Source organism: Engystomops pustulosus, chromosome 6, assembly GCF_040894005.1.
Source record: "Engystomops pustulosus chromosome 6, aEngPut4.maternal, whole genome shotgun sequence".
NCBI lineage: Eukaryota > Metazoa > Chordata > Amphibia > Anura > Leptodactylidae > Engystomops > Engystomops pustulosus.
Genome location: NC_092416.1, coordinates 153,922,482 through 153,935,163, shown reverse-complemented (window position 1 = coordinate 153,935,163; position 12,682 = coordinate 153,922,482). Strand labels below are relative to the sequence as shown.

Below are 12,682 nucleotides of genomic sequence, written 5' to 3'. Positions count from 1 at the left end.
TGCCGTCTTCCAATTTGCTGCTATACATTGCCTTGCTGCAATCAGGATGTACGTAATGATCCATCTCTGGGTCATTGGGAATTTATCAGTCCCTATATGTAATAGGGCTAGCTGTGGGGAGATGACATTCTGTGCCTGTGTGACTATATTGATCAAGTCCCCTATCTGCGCCCAAAATGGGGTTAATTTAGGGCATGACCACCACAGATGGACTTGGTCTCCTTTAATACGGCATCTCCTTTGGAGAGTCTGTCCGGTGTAAGGTACCATCTCAAATGCATCTTTTTTTATTTGTTCTAAATGGTTTATACAAGGCGAACACCGAGCTGTCCATCTAAATGTTTTGCCCACTGCTCATCATCCCATTCCACATTCAAGTCCGATTCCCATTTTTTCCATGTAACCCAGCTTGTCTGTTCCCCCCCTGTAGGATAAGGGTGTTGTATGCTATCGATATGCCCCTTACTTTTCTCTCAGGGAGCTCAAAAAGTTTTTTTTTTAAGGGAGTACAGATGGGGATTACTTTCCTTGCCCCCCTCTACTAAAATGCTTCTTATTTGAAGGTATTGGAAGAAAACCTTATTGGGGAGATCAAATTGGCCCTTAAGGGTTTCAAAAGCCTTTACCCTCATAGAGGTCTGAGATTATATGTATACCTTTGTTGACCCACAGCTCTAGTGTCATGTTAGGGATAAGTAATTCCAAGGCTCAAATAGACATTTGTCCTTTTTAAACCTATGCTGTTAACTACTTCACTCCAGGTTTTCAAGGTGTATTGTATTGCCTAATTTATCAAAATCTGATTTCAGATTTGTTTTTCATTTAATTAAGTTCTTCCTTATCGTCTCATTTATTGTTGGGCACAATATAATTCCTAGATACTTTATGCCTTCTGGTTTCCAGATTATCCCGCAAACCTTGGACAAGTCCCTGCCTACTGTAAGTGGAATATTTATTTGGAGGGAAACAGATTTTTTAATATTCCGTGGATTTGTGTCATAGGCGAATGATCATCCTTACTTATGTAATGTTATCATGTGAAGTTAAACACACACATACAAAATAACTCTGGAGACACAACAAATATTATAAAAAGCTTTAATTATAAAAGTTTAAGTATTAATAAAAGAAAGAGAAAACTAGAGATTCAGCATATAACAATATTTAACTGGCTTAAAAAATAAATTGATTACGAAAAATAACTATTAAAATTGTCACATAAGGAATAGGTCTTAAAAATACCTTAATTTTAAAATATCCTTCCCAAATAAAGCTAATTGTTTTTGGAATGACAGTACTAACATATGGAGGCTTCTGGTTTAACACAGATGTCGCACCCAACTACATACAAGTCCAATTCATGTGATGTTCCTGTAGATCTCTACCATGTCCATGTGAAGTTCTGTACGAGGACTCCGTGTCTCCTCTCTAGCAGGTCCTAATCTACGTGATTACATGTATCCGCTCCAGTGCACATGTCCTTGTCCCAGGGACAATACATGAAATGTTTCTATGGATAACTCCCTCAGGGTCCTGGTTACTGCTCCAACAGCAGCAACATTTATTTCCAACAGTGGCATGCCTTTGACTTGTCAATAACATAAAAACTAAAAATGTATCCAATTGTAATGATCTGTTCTACCATAGTAGGTAAAATAGATACACAGCTGTAGGCATCACAAGCTCCGTCCCACTAATAACAATCCTTTCTATAAGCTGTGCATGATTCAGTGTGTGTACGGTGCACTGCCCCTTTAAGAAATTGCTCCTAGCCAATCTCTGAATCTGGATGGTGTGAAAGGCAGCTTCTTCCACTGTATGGAGGATCTTAGTTTGCAAGCTGTTGATGGGAAGGATGAGCAGCACCCTGCCCATCTACCCCGAAAATTATGTTTTGACCTGTTAATTAGACTTTGAACATGTTATGCCTACCCCATCTCACCTGTCTGTTAGCAGGACTATATACACTATTCTTGCTCATACCACAGCACGGCCAGTGCCTTTGCAGTCACATTTTAGCATTTCTTGAATCCCTTTGGTCAGCGGTCATGAAATACAGACTATTCCAAGAGGTAGCAACCTGGTGATTTACCTGCAACAAAGTGCAGAACCCCAAAAGGGTATATGATGGTGGAAAAGTAGAGGCTCATTCATACCTATTGTGTTATACTATGCTACTTATATCAATATCAGATTGGTTGGAGTCGGTGGGACTTGGGTCACCCATGACCAGCTTACTCTGCTCCGTTCTCTGGGCATCTCCCGGCACAGGAAGGCAGCTGAGCTTCTATTTACTTGAATAGGAGGTCACAGATTCTTACCGTCATTCTAGCCAGAAACCCAGCAGTGTGACCAATGACCCCTTTTATTTTGATCATCCATGGCGATCATTTTGTACACAGCGCCAGATATTGAGGATTGGAGTAGGTGGGTTTCACATTCTGCAATTTCATGGTGGATGATTTTCCAAGCTGCCAACACTAGACATGAGTATATATTACCTGGGTTACAAATGTAGATTCGGTCAATGCGGACAACCTGTAAATAAGAGAAATTGAAAATCATTGAGCAGAAATTCCCATACATGAGCCTGAATAACGTGAAATAAGTTGTAAAGAAAATTAAAATGTATTATTCTTTTACAAGAATTGGGGGCCTTCAATAGACCACTGCCTACCAGGAAAAACTTGGTAGCATCTTGGGAAATATGTCCCACCTCTTCCCAAAACCACCTTGATGCCACGGCCACCATCAACTGCGGCATTCAAGAGGTGATGCCGCTGGGACATCCCTTTTAACTCCTTTTTAGGTAGTTTTTTTCCAGCAGTTGAATATGATAAATGTAATATAGTACATAAAATATGAATCAAATCAAAATGTGGTAAGTATTGTCCATAAATGTGCATTTTTCCAAATAAGTCTTCATTACAAGTTTTTAAGAATTGGGGAAAAAAAGGCCACTTTGAATATGACAGCAGTAACCCATGACGCCTGCAGTAACCGCATCCATTTCTTCACATGCAAAAGACAGATACAAAGACAACAAGCAGAGAACAATTCATAACGTCATCATCTCCCAGGACATTGGCAGCACAAGGTTGTTATAGATCAGTTGGCACCACAACTAATGTGCAACCACTAAGATAATGGAGATAAAGCAGATAATGTATAATTAGAATGAAAACATCTTACCAATACCATATATTGGTAGCTACCATGAAAGCCAATATCCAACACATTAAAAAGAGACAGGGATATCAGCCAAAGCCCAGACAACTATATGTAGCAGCAGGGTTACGGTTAAGAGGCCATAAAGAATGAACTTCAACACACTTTTATAAAAACAATAGTGCAGATCATAATTGTAAACTTTAAAATACACTTTATTGAAGAAACCCGAGTCCTTATTTTTACTGCCTTTCTTCCTTAAAGGGAACCTGTCACCAGGGACCTCATTTCACTAAAGACAGGTTGCAGAAGCCCTTCACACCTGCAGTGCAAATCTGCATTTCTGCCTTTTCTAAGCACTTGCATTACTATATAATTGTGTTTTATAACTTACCTTGCTCCCTGACAAAATCCTGGGGTAGTCACAGGGGCTGGACTCTGGTTTGGATGCATTTCAAAAAACAACATGTGGTTTGTCTTTGTTACTCACTCCTCAGAGCTTGGCCCCCACCTTTGTGCTCCTGTCTAGCTCCACCTCCTGCTCCTTCTCAGAGGTCACAGCCTGGTCAACCTGACATCAGTGGGGGAGGGACAAGCTGTGCAGGAGCACAAACATGGAGACAGCCTGCAGCTCAGACAAGTCACATGTTGTTTTTTGAAATGCATGCAAACCAAAGTCCAGCCCCTGTGACTACCCCAGGATTTTGTCAGGATGCAAGAGTAAGTTATAACACATAATTGTATAGTAATGCAAATGCTTAGAAAAGGCAGAAAGGCAGATTTGCACTGCAGGTGTCATGGGCTTTTACAATCTGTCTTTAGTGAAAAATGAGGTCCCTGGTGACAGGTTCCCTTTAAAGGGGTTTTCCCAAGAACCAAGGATAGGGCTGAACTTGATCAGTGGGGGTCTCTGTGCCGAGACCGCCACAGATTGCGAGAATGAGGTGTCCATCAGACCTCTCGTAGCTCCGGCAGACTAATGGAAATCAAAATCCATCATGATAAACCAAGGCCACTTACTCCAGGTACCGTGACTGTGGGAATCCTCTTATATTTGTTATCCATGGCCTCATAACTTCTAAAATCAACTTTTACAATTATGCTAATGAGCTACCCTAGCTTTACAGGCTGTTTCACGGTCTCACCCTCCTCCTGCTTCCACTGTAGTTGTGCAGTGAGAACTTTCCCTGGAGCAGGGGGAGACAGTGTAACAGCCTATAAATCCAGTTCACAGAGGAACAAGAGTAGCCCCTCGGGTTTATTGGCATAATTTTAAAAATTGCTTTTCAAAGGAAGGAGGCCATGGATAACAAATATAAGAAGATTACCAAAGCCACGGTGCCTGGGTCTATGAGTAATGTGACTGGTTCATCAAAATGGATTTTGATAGAAGATTTCCTTGTAGCAGTTTGTGTTTATCAGATTCCTTTATTTCTTAGCCGTTTATGGAAACAGGACAGAAAACTGATTTGGTGTCCAATGACAACGCTTTACAGACAGTCCCCTGATATTTGATTCAGCTCTGAGGAAAATAGACTGAAATGTTCTGTAGGTATGAAAAGAGTAAATCAATACCCTCCTTATCTGTCGGAAGTGGTCTTTTAGAAACACTGCTCACTGCAGGAGAAAAGGCAGAAAAAAAAAACACAAAGAGAAGCTGCTATGCTAAATGAAGTATATTACATAAGATTTCCATTATCTACTCTATTCACAGAGGAACTAAGAACAAAGTTGCTTCAAAGGTTTAGTTTGATATATAGTTTTTAATATTATTGTTCTTACATAGATTGAGCTGATGTAGATACGGGTACCAATCATGTCAGCAACTGATGACAAAACCTCTCAAACAATGAGGTCTACAGGCCTGGTCATAATAATACTAAAACTATAAACCATACATTATAGTTGGGGGTCTGGCACAGACTTTGCACTGGGACCCATCAGCTTCAAGTTACACCACTGCTATATTGTGCTCTTCTTCAGACCCAGTATAAAATTTGAAGACTAAACGCATTAAGCATGTTTTCAGCAATGCATAAAAATACAATAAAACCAATAGCATATCACAGGGGATAGCTTACGCTTGGATATGGCTTCACCAAGCCCAATCTTTAGGTCTGTGGGGAAAGAAGGGTGTGTTTAGTCCTGTCAATCCATTTTAGCTAAATGGGGCATTAATGACACTTCTATACTCTAATCCTGAAATTTTACCCACAACCGAAAGATCCCTTATTTGTGGGTAAACTAAAATGCACAAAAACACTTTTACAAGTGAAGGTAATGTGACTTTCATAATGCACATGTCCAATAGTTTATACTATTTGTGCAACTTGCAGTTCACAAAAAAAATTCACAACAGGTTTTTCATCTCTAAAAATCGACCAATAAGTTCCCAGTTTAAATAAAATTGACATTTAAACAGTCCTCCTCATCATGCTGTTCATATTTTAACATCATAAGACCAAGATGATAAATAACAACTGACCGACACTATCTCATCATTGCGAGGCTTCAAGCAGGGTGTTCCCCGACAGAAGTGGCCACTGCACTCACAGAGATGCAATACTCACAAAAAGGCACAGAAGTGGGCATCTTTTGGCCACATCCCAAACCGATGACTGCTTCATTGTGAACAATGCCCTGTGGAACCTGACTTTGATTCTTGTGTGTCTACACAGGTTGACGGTAGTGCCAATTCCGCTCTGAAAAGATCCAGCAGATCTGTTTGTATACCCAGTGATAAATGACCAGCTTTGGTTTATTTTTCAATGCATTTCACACTTGTGCATACAGGTAAATACATTTAGATGTTCTTGTATCAATGGTGAGGCTTCAAAAATTATGAAAAAGGAGTCTCATTTATACATCGCCAACTGACTGGATGGTTATCATGTAAATGTGCCGTTAACTTCTATTAGTATACATTAGTGTGTATGTGCACACATTATGTGCAATACGCTAGCATTGTAGTGTAAGGAATACATGACAATCTGCCTTCCTGCTGCAGATTTTTTGATATTAAGCAAATAAGAGACAAATCATTTGTTGCAGCAGCAGAGAAATTCAGGATGAAACATTTCATTCTTGACAAACCTGAAGCGAAACCTTATGGTTCACAGCCTCTCGCCGATCAAAGCTGGAAGTGTCTAAAGGGACATTGCAGGAAATTTCTTTTGGAAACACAAAGCAAAAACTAATAAAATCTTCAATGGAAGGACCAATCTTATCCTGCTCAAAACACTTTCCAGAACACCATTTCCTTCCAACATTCGGCCCGGCTTAGATATTAGCCACCACATTTATATATGCAATTAAAAGGGGCTGTATGTAATCTTTGGTTTTTTTACCCAAACGCAGGCCACCAACAGAATAAAATCGGACACAGTTTTGTTTTTATGGCAGTCCAGCACTGCACCTCCTGCTAGGATGCACCTTACCTTCACAAAATGTTGGTGAAAGCATGGCCTGTGCTAAAGATCTCCGCGATTGCCCACATGGTGCTATAATAGGACACCAAACCCATTTGTGAGGAATCTTCCCACCAAGATATTACAATATCAGCTGCAAGTTGAACGAGAACTTCTGCAGTGTCGGGCCACAAAGTTTAGAGTGGGGTCGGAACGCAAAAGCTGTCAACTCTCTGCAGACATAATAGCCGCAAGCCTCTCTATGAGTGAACATCAATATAAAGACAGAGGCTTCACGACATGGGTTTACATGGCCGGACAGCTCCACGCCAGCATAACCAAGGACAACACAGTGTGGGTATGCAGTGATAATAATTCCTTAATTTATATAGCACACAGCACTACACAAAGCTTGCCAAAACCAGTGATGTAAAGCATAGCACCACCACGGAGAAGTAGAACGTGTCATGTGGAGTGACCGTACACACAATTCCCATCCGACAGTCCGAGCTTCAATGAATACCAGACGAGCAATACCTGCCGTCAGTGTGTTAAATTTGGTGGAAAATCATGATCACAATTTGGCTGTGCCGTTTTGTGGAAAGGAAAGGTCTTCTTGCATCACGTATCATTATGATGTTTCAGTCTTTGATCTGCGAAATCTTACCAGCCCACGGTCTGGGACTCAGAGAGACTGCGGTCATGTGTTGCCTTCACCCTTGAATACAGCAAAACTTTTTGGACAATTGTATGCTTCCAGCTTTGTGCATATTGTTTGAGCCCCCACAAAGCAAGGTATGGCTGTGAGTATGGAAGAACAACAACCTTTGGGATTAACTAGAACAGAAATTGTGAGGTAGGTCCTCTTGTTCAACATTTGTGCCAATTCATTGTTGATGAATGGGCAGAAATCTAACAGACACGGCCCAAAAATGTTTTAAAAGGTCGTCCTAGAAAGAGGACGCAAAACCATCGCCATAAGAATGCTTGTGGATATTTGATCTCCTACATCTACCATCACATTTAACTGAGGTACACGGCCCTAATTTGCTTGCTAGTGTGGGTTTCTAGGGGTTGTCAGCAGTTTACTTTTGTCCTGGAACATCTGTATTCTAAAATATGCAAATGAGCTGGAGGTGCTCCTGCCTATGTCACCAGAAGTGGCGCTCATCTCCACCGTCTGATAATGAATAAATGTCCCCGGTCCCTTATAATCATCATGGTCCCACTGGCCAATATGCAGACACCTGGTGACATCACTTGACTGTCAGACTTTCCTCGCATAGCCGGCTGGATACTAGTTTTGCGGAAGGAAACCCATTAGTGGCTTCATTGGAGGAGCACAGGTACCCAGTCGGCTGTGCAACGAAAGTATGATCGTGCATGTGCAAAAAGGTCACAGCTGGGCATCAGGTCCGCAGGCGGTACCAGGATAATATTGAGAGTGTGGAGCGTGTAATCAGGTGAGCCAAGAGGGGCTTTGATAAAGTAGGTCGTAGCCCCTCCATCTCATTTGCATTTTTTTTTTTTTTTTTTTTTTTTAAGACTAAGACTATGGACGGTCAAGGACAAAAGAAAATGTATTGGAGGAGATCAGTTAATAAAAGAATTTCTTTCATCAATGTGCATAGAGACCGTGTAGACATTTTGCTCAGCTTCTTCTGCTCTATAGTATGCAGCCTGCAGATAGGACACCATGTATAATCTACTCTGCTCCTCATACTCAATAAACAAGCTGTCTGAAGATGCTCAGCTGCTCTTGCTGTATAACCGCCTGAACGGCACATATCCCTTTAAGTTACTAAAAGGCCAATTTATGCTCCATTTCATGCAGAATTACCCCTCATGCAAAAAGTGCAAATGCTGACATGAACCCAGACAAAGGAAGAGTTTACACTGAAGATTGAGATGTGGAAAAATGCACACAGCGAGCCCAGGACATGTGTAGCCAGCACTGGAGAAGAGCATTTCCACTAAAATCCAGAATAAAAAAAGTTTGTACTACAATTGGGATATTGGACTTGTGAGTGAAACTTCAGGAAGAACCTAAAATGTGAACTTAGTGTAACCTAACTTTTTGGCATACGAGCTTAATAGGAAAATTAACAACATTTGTTTAATCCATGAATCACAAAATTCCTGGTTGTATTAGGATCACTACAGGCGGTCCCCTACTTAAGGACACCCGACTTACAGACAACCCATAGTTACAGACAGACCCCTGGTGAAGCTTTCTGAATGCTTTACTATAGTCCCAGCTGCAATAATCAGCTGTAAGGTGTCTGTAATGCAGTTTTAGTGATAATCCTTGGTCCCATTACAGGAAAAAAAATGTTTAAACTCCAATTGTCACTGGGGCAAAAAATTTTTTTGGTCTGGATCTACAATTTATAAAATATACAGTTTAGACTTGCATACAAATTCAACTTAAGAACAAACCTCCGGAGCCTATCTAGTACAACCCGGGGACTGCCTGTATTTAAACAGTCCTCCTCATCATGCTGTTCACGTCACGAGACTAAGATGAGATCCAACAACTGATCCACAGTACCTCATTATCAAGCACAATGTACCCAAAAGCGAAGTGGCCACTGAGCTTAGTGTGTCACATTGTGTACTGATGACCACATTATTTGTGGCTGAACAGTGCTGAACTGGCAGACGACTGTCACATAACTCCAGGCACATTTTAGATTGATTGAGAGGCACCCAAGTGTTCTGTCAGAACATTTGAAATAAATTTAAAATAGGCATATTCTGAAAGTTAATTCACACTGAGCAAAAATGGCAGCCATTAATGGTGTTGGAGATGTCAAGAACAGCTCTATGCATCAGTTACTATCATCAGACAAGCCTTTGGTGATGGTCCAGCATGGACAGGTGTGACCCGTCGAACCCTTTGTGAATGGTACAGTGACAAGCCCATACTAAACATCATTAATCCATTCATGGTGCCTCTGTCTGGACACATGCTTAGCTTTGTCTTCAAGGTCAGCAAGATCTCACAACTAGGTGACATCTGGAGACCTCAAATAGAGGCCTGGACTTTCTCCAGACCTAAATCTTTGGGATCAGGCGAGTCAACATGTAGAGAGGATCATAACGCTGTACCCCACAACCTCAATGATCTGAGATCTGAATTATTAAGAGGATTAGTTTTTCATACAGGCCATAAAATTTATAAAATATTTGATTTTCATAGTGTACATCATACAAAACAGTTTGGAGATTTTAAGACGTCATCATTCCTTGCCCTTTTAACCCTTACAGGGAACCCAGAGGTATACCTTATTTTTTATTTTGTTTAAATAGAATTTTTTTTTAAATTAAAAATCTTTTGTAAAAAATAAAATATTTGCCGTATTCTGAGGCCAATAACTTTTTCCTACTTTGGTGTACGGACCAAGGTGTCATTTGTGTGGTACATTCTGGCATTTTAATTTATATCAATTTGGGACCTACAGGACTGTTTGATAATTTATTTTCAAATATTCATGGTCTGAAAAATGTAAAAATAACAACCCCACGGCGCTATGCACCTCTTGCCAGTATGCTGTCTGACAGTCTGAATAATCGATACAACAGCTAGCTAGCCATGTTCATATTTCACCCTAGGTTGCCTATCTGTCCGCTGCCTCTGAATTAAAACCTAACAAACTAGCCCCCATTTTGGGACAAGGCAATATCGAACAGGTTTATGATTTTTACATGTATTCTAAATGGCGCACGGCAGTGTAACATGGGTACAGATAGGACATGTCCCATCTTTTCCCCGTTTATGAAGCGGTACGGAGCATAGTGTATATAATTTATACACATCCCTAACACCACAGAACAGAAATAAGCTCACAATCGATGCAAGGTCAGTACCCGTAGCGTTCTCCTGCCCGCACTCCCTGTGGCTATCCTCTTGCACCTTGCCCATAGGTGTTCATATGATATTTTCTGAGCATTGCTTTACTTTGCCTCAGTTACCTTACCATTTTATTTGACAATAGCAACATTGAGTTTGGATAGGAGTCGGGCCTTAGCATTGACATTCATGTGTTCTTGTGTGACATTTTTACCATGAACCACTACTGACTTATTTTTAGGGAAACGAGGGTGTTAAAAGGCGGCTACACTGGTTTTTACCCTTCAGTGGGTACTGTACATTATATATGGTTTTAGGGATATTAGATGTCTGATATTAAAGGGAACCTGTCACTATATCCTTTAATACCTGGCATCAGAGGGGGCGTGTCCTGTTTATCCTGCCCCACCCATCTAATCCTCCCCATGCCTTATGCCTCCTTACTGGTCACTGTTCAGGTCTGTGACCAGAGTGACATCTCAGGTCCTTTAGCCTCTTAATAATAGCAAACTGTACCCCATGTATCTGACCGCATGAAGTCACAGCAACCTCCATGACTTCTACTCCCCTCCATCCTTAAGGGAGGCTGCTGTGATTTCATGTAATCACATACATGGTGTACAGTTTGCTATTGTTAGAAGGCTAAAAGACCTGCAATGATGTCACTCGTCACATGTCATGAATGTAACACAAGGCACTGTGTAAATAGATTGCCACATTATTTCAAATCTGTACGTACAGGTTTATATGTCTGTAGTTGAATATAAGCCGACGGCCACCAAGTACAAGGAGGCAGAGCAGGGATGTGAAGAGACACAGAGCTGTCAGTCAGAATAATGGAGCGTGGATCACTGGTATCTTTGACTTCTCTCTCAGGCTGCCAGAGAGGAGTCAGAAAAGGTAATTTTCATATCAGAAAAACATCTAATTAAGGTACAGGGCCTCACAGGCAGCTAATTTTAGAGGATATGGGGAGGACTTGTAACCCTTTATCAGCAGGTATTGTTGGTTGGGGGGGGGGGGGGCAAAATCTGGTGACAGGTCCTCTAACTTTTATATACAAGCAGAAAAAGATTTGCATTTTTGTACTGACCTTGGATCCTTTGAGCAGATTTCTGTTCTTTGATATTTGGGATATAGTTATATGCTCTGATACTTGATTGGTAGCTGTGCAGAGCTAATATTTTCTATGAAGTTTTAAGTTGTAAATGTTTTTTTGAAAAACAGCTGACAAAGAATGAAATGCCAAAAATGACATCTATCACCAGGATGAAGGATTGCACACAGAGCACACTTACATATTGGTGTGTCGCCTGGCTGGCAGGATTTGCTCTTCCTTAAGCTTATGTTGTTTATTAAAAAAAAAAAAAAAATATGCAAATGAGCTCCAGGCTCCATTAAAGTGCAACTGTAAAGCTATAGTGATTTTACCAAATTATATGGGATTCACCCTTTGAAAACAAACAAAACGATGCCAACGCTGTGCTAATCTCCCTTTTCTTTCCAAAGTTATGACATTTTCTTTTACAAAAGTGCTTGACAAAAATCACTCAGAGGTGAAGTGGGCGGAGACAAATATCTATCAGTCTCTGCCCTCAGGCTGAGGCCGGTTAGCTTGCCCACAGGTCCCATGATGCCTTGTGTTTTCTCTCAAAGTAATTTAGCATTAAATCCATTTAGTTTCCACATGTAAATCCACTGAACACTGCACAGTGCACATACAGAATGTATATGGTGACAGCCTGGCACCTTCCATCACATGGAGGAGCAGGGAACATGTACAGTACATACAGGATGTATACAGTGACAGCCTGGCAGCTTCCATCACATGGAGGGGCAGGGGATATGTACAGAACATACAGGATGTATACGGTGACAGCCTGGCAGCTTCCATCACATGGAGGAGCAGGGGATATGTACAGTACATACAGGATGTATACGGTGACAGCTTCCATCACATGGAGGAGCAGGGAACATGTACAGTACATACAGGATGTATATGGTGACAGCCTGGCATGGAGGAGCAGGGATCATGGAATTAGTGGTAGAAATCACAAGTACACCAGTTACATGCAGTCTATAGCTTGTGTTTTTTTAATGGTAATTTTCAAATGAACTCCTAATTTTTGATATACAATATAGTCTCGTGCAAACGGGGCGACTATGCCAATGTTTTTTTTGAAGTGTAGCAGGGATTTTTTTAAATGTATTATATGGGGAAATGTCAAGTAAAACCATTCTTCCTTACAACATA

The 12,682-nt window shown here is 40.9% G+C and overlaps 1 protein-coding gene across 1 annotated transcript in view; it reads right to left on the bottom strand.

The window, feature by feature from the left end:
- The window catches only part of CPNE1 (copine 1), a 68,358-nt gene that overhangs the window by 42,867 nt on the left and 12,809 nt on the right, over positions 1–12,682 (bottom strand). Inside the window, exon 2 of the mRNA XM_072111883.1 lies at positions 2,502–2,538. The gene's annotated coding sequence lies outside the window, so the exon portion shown is untranslated. The remainder of the gene's footprint in view (positions 1–2,501; positions 2,539–12,682) is intronic.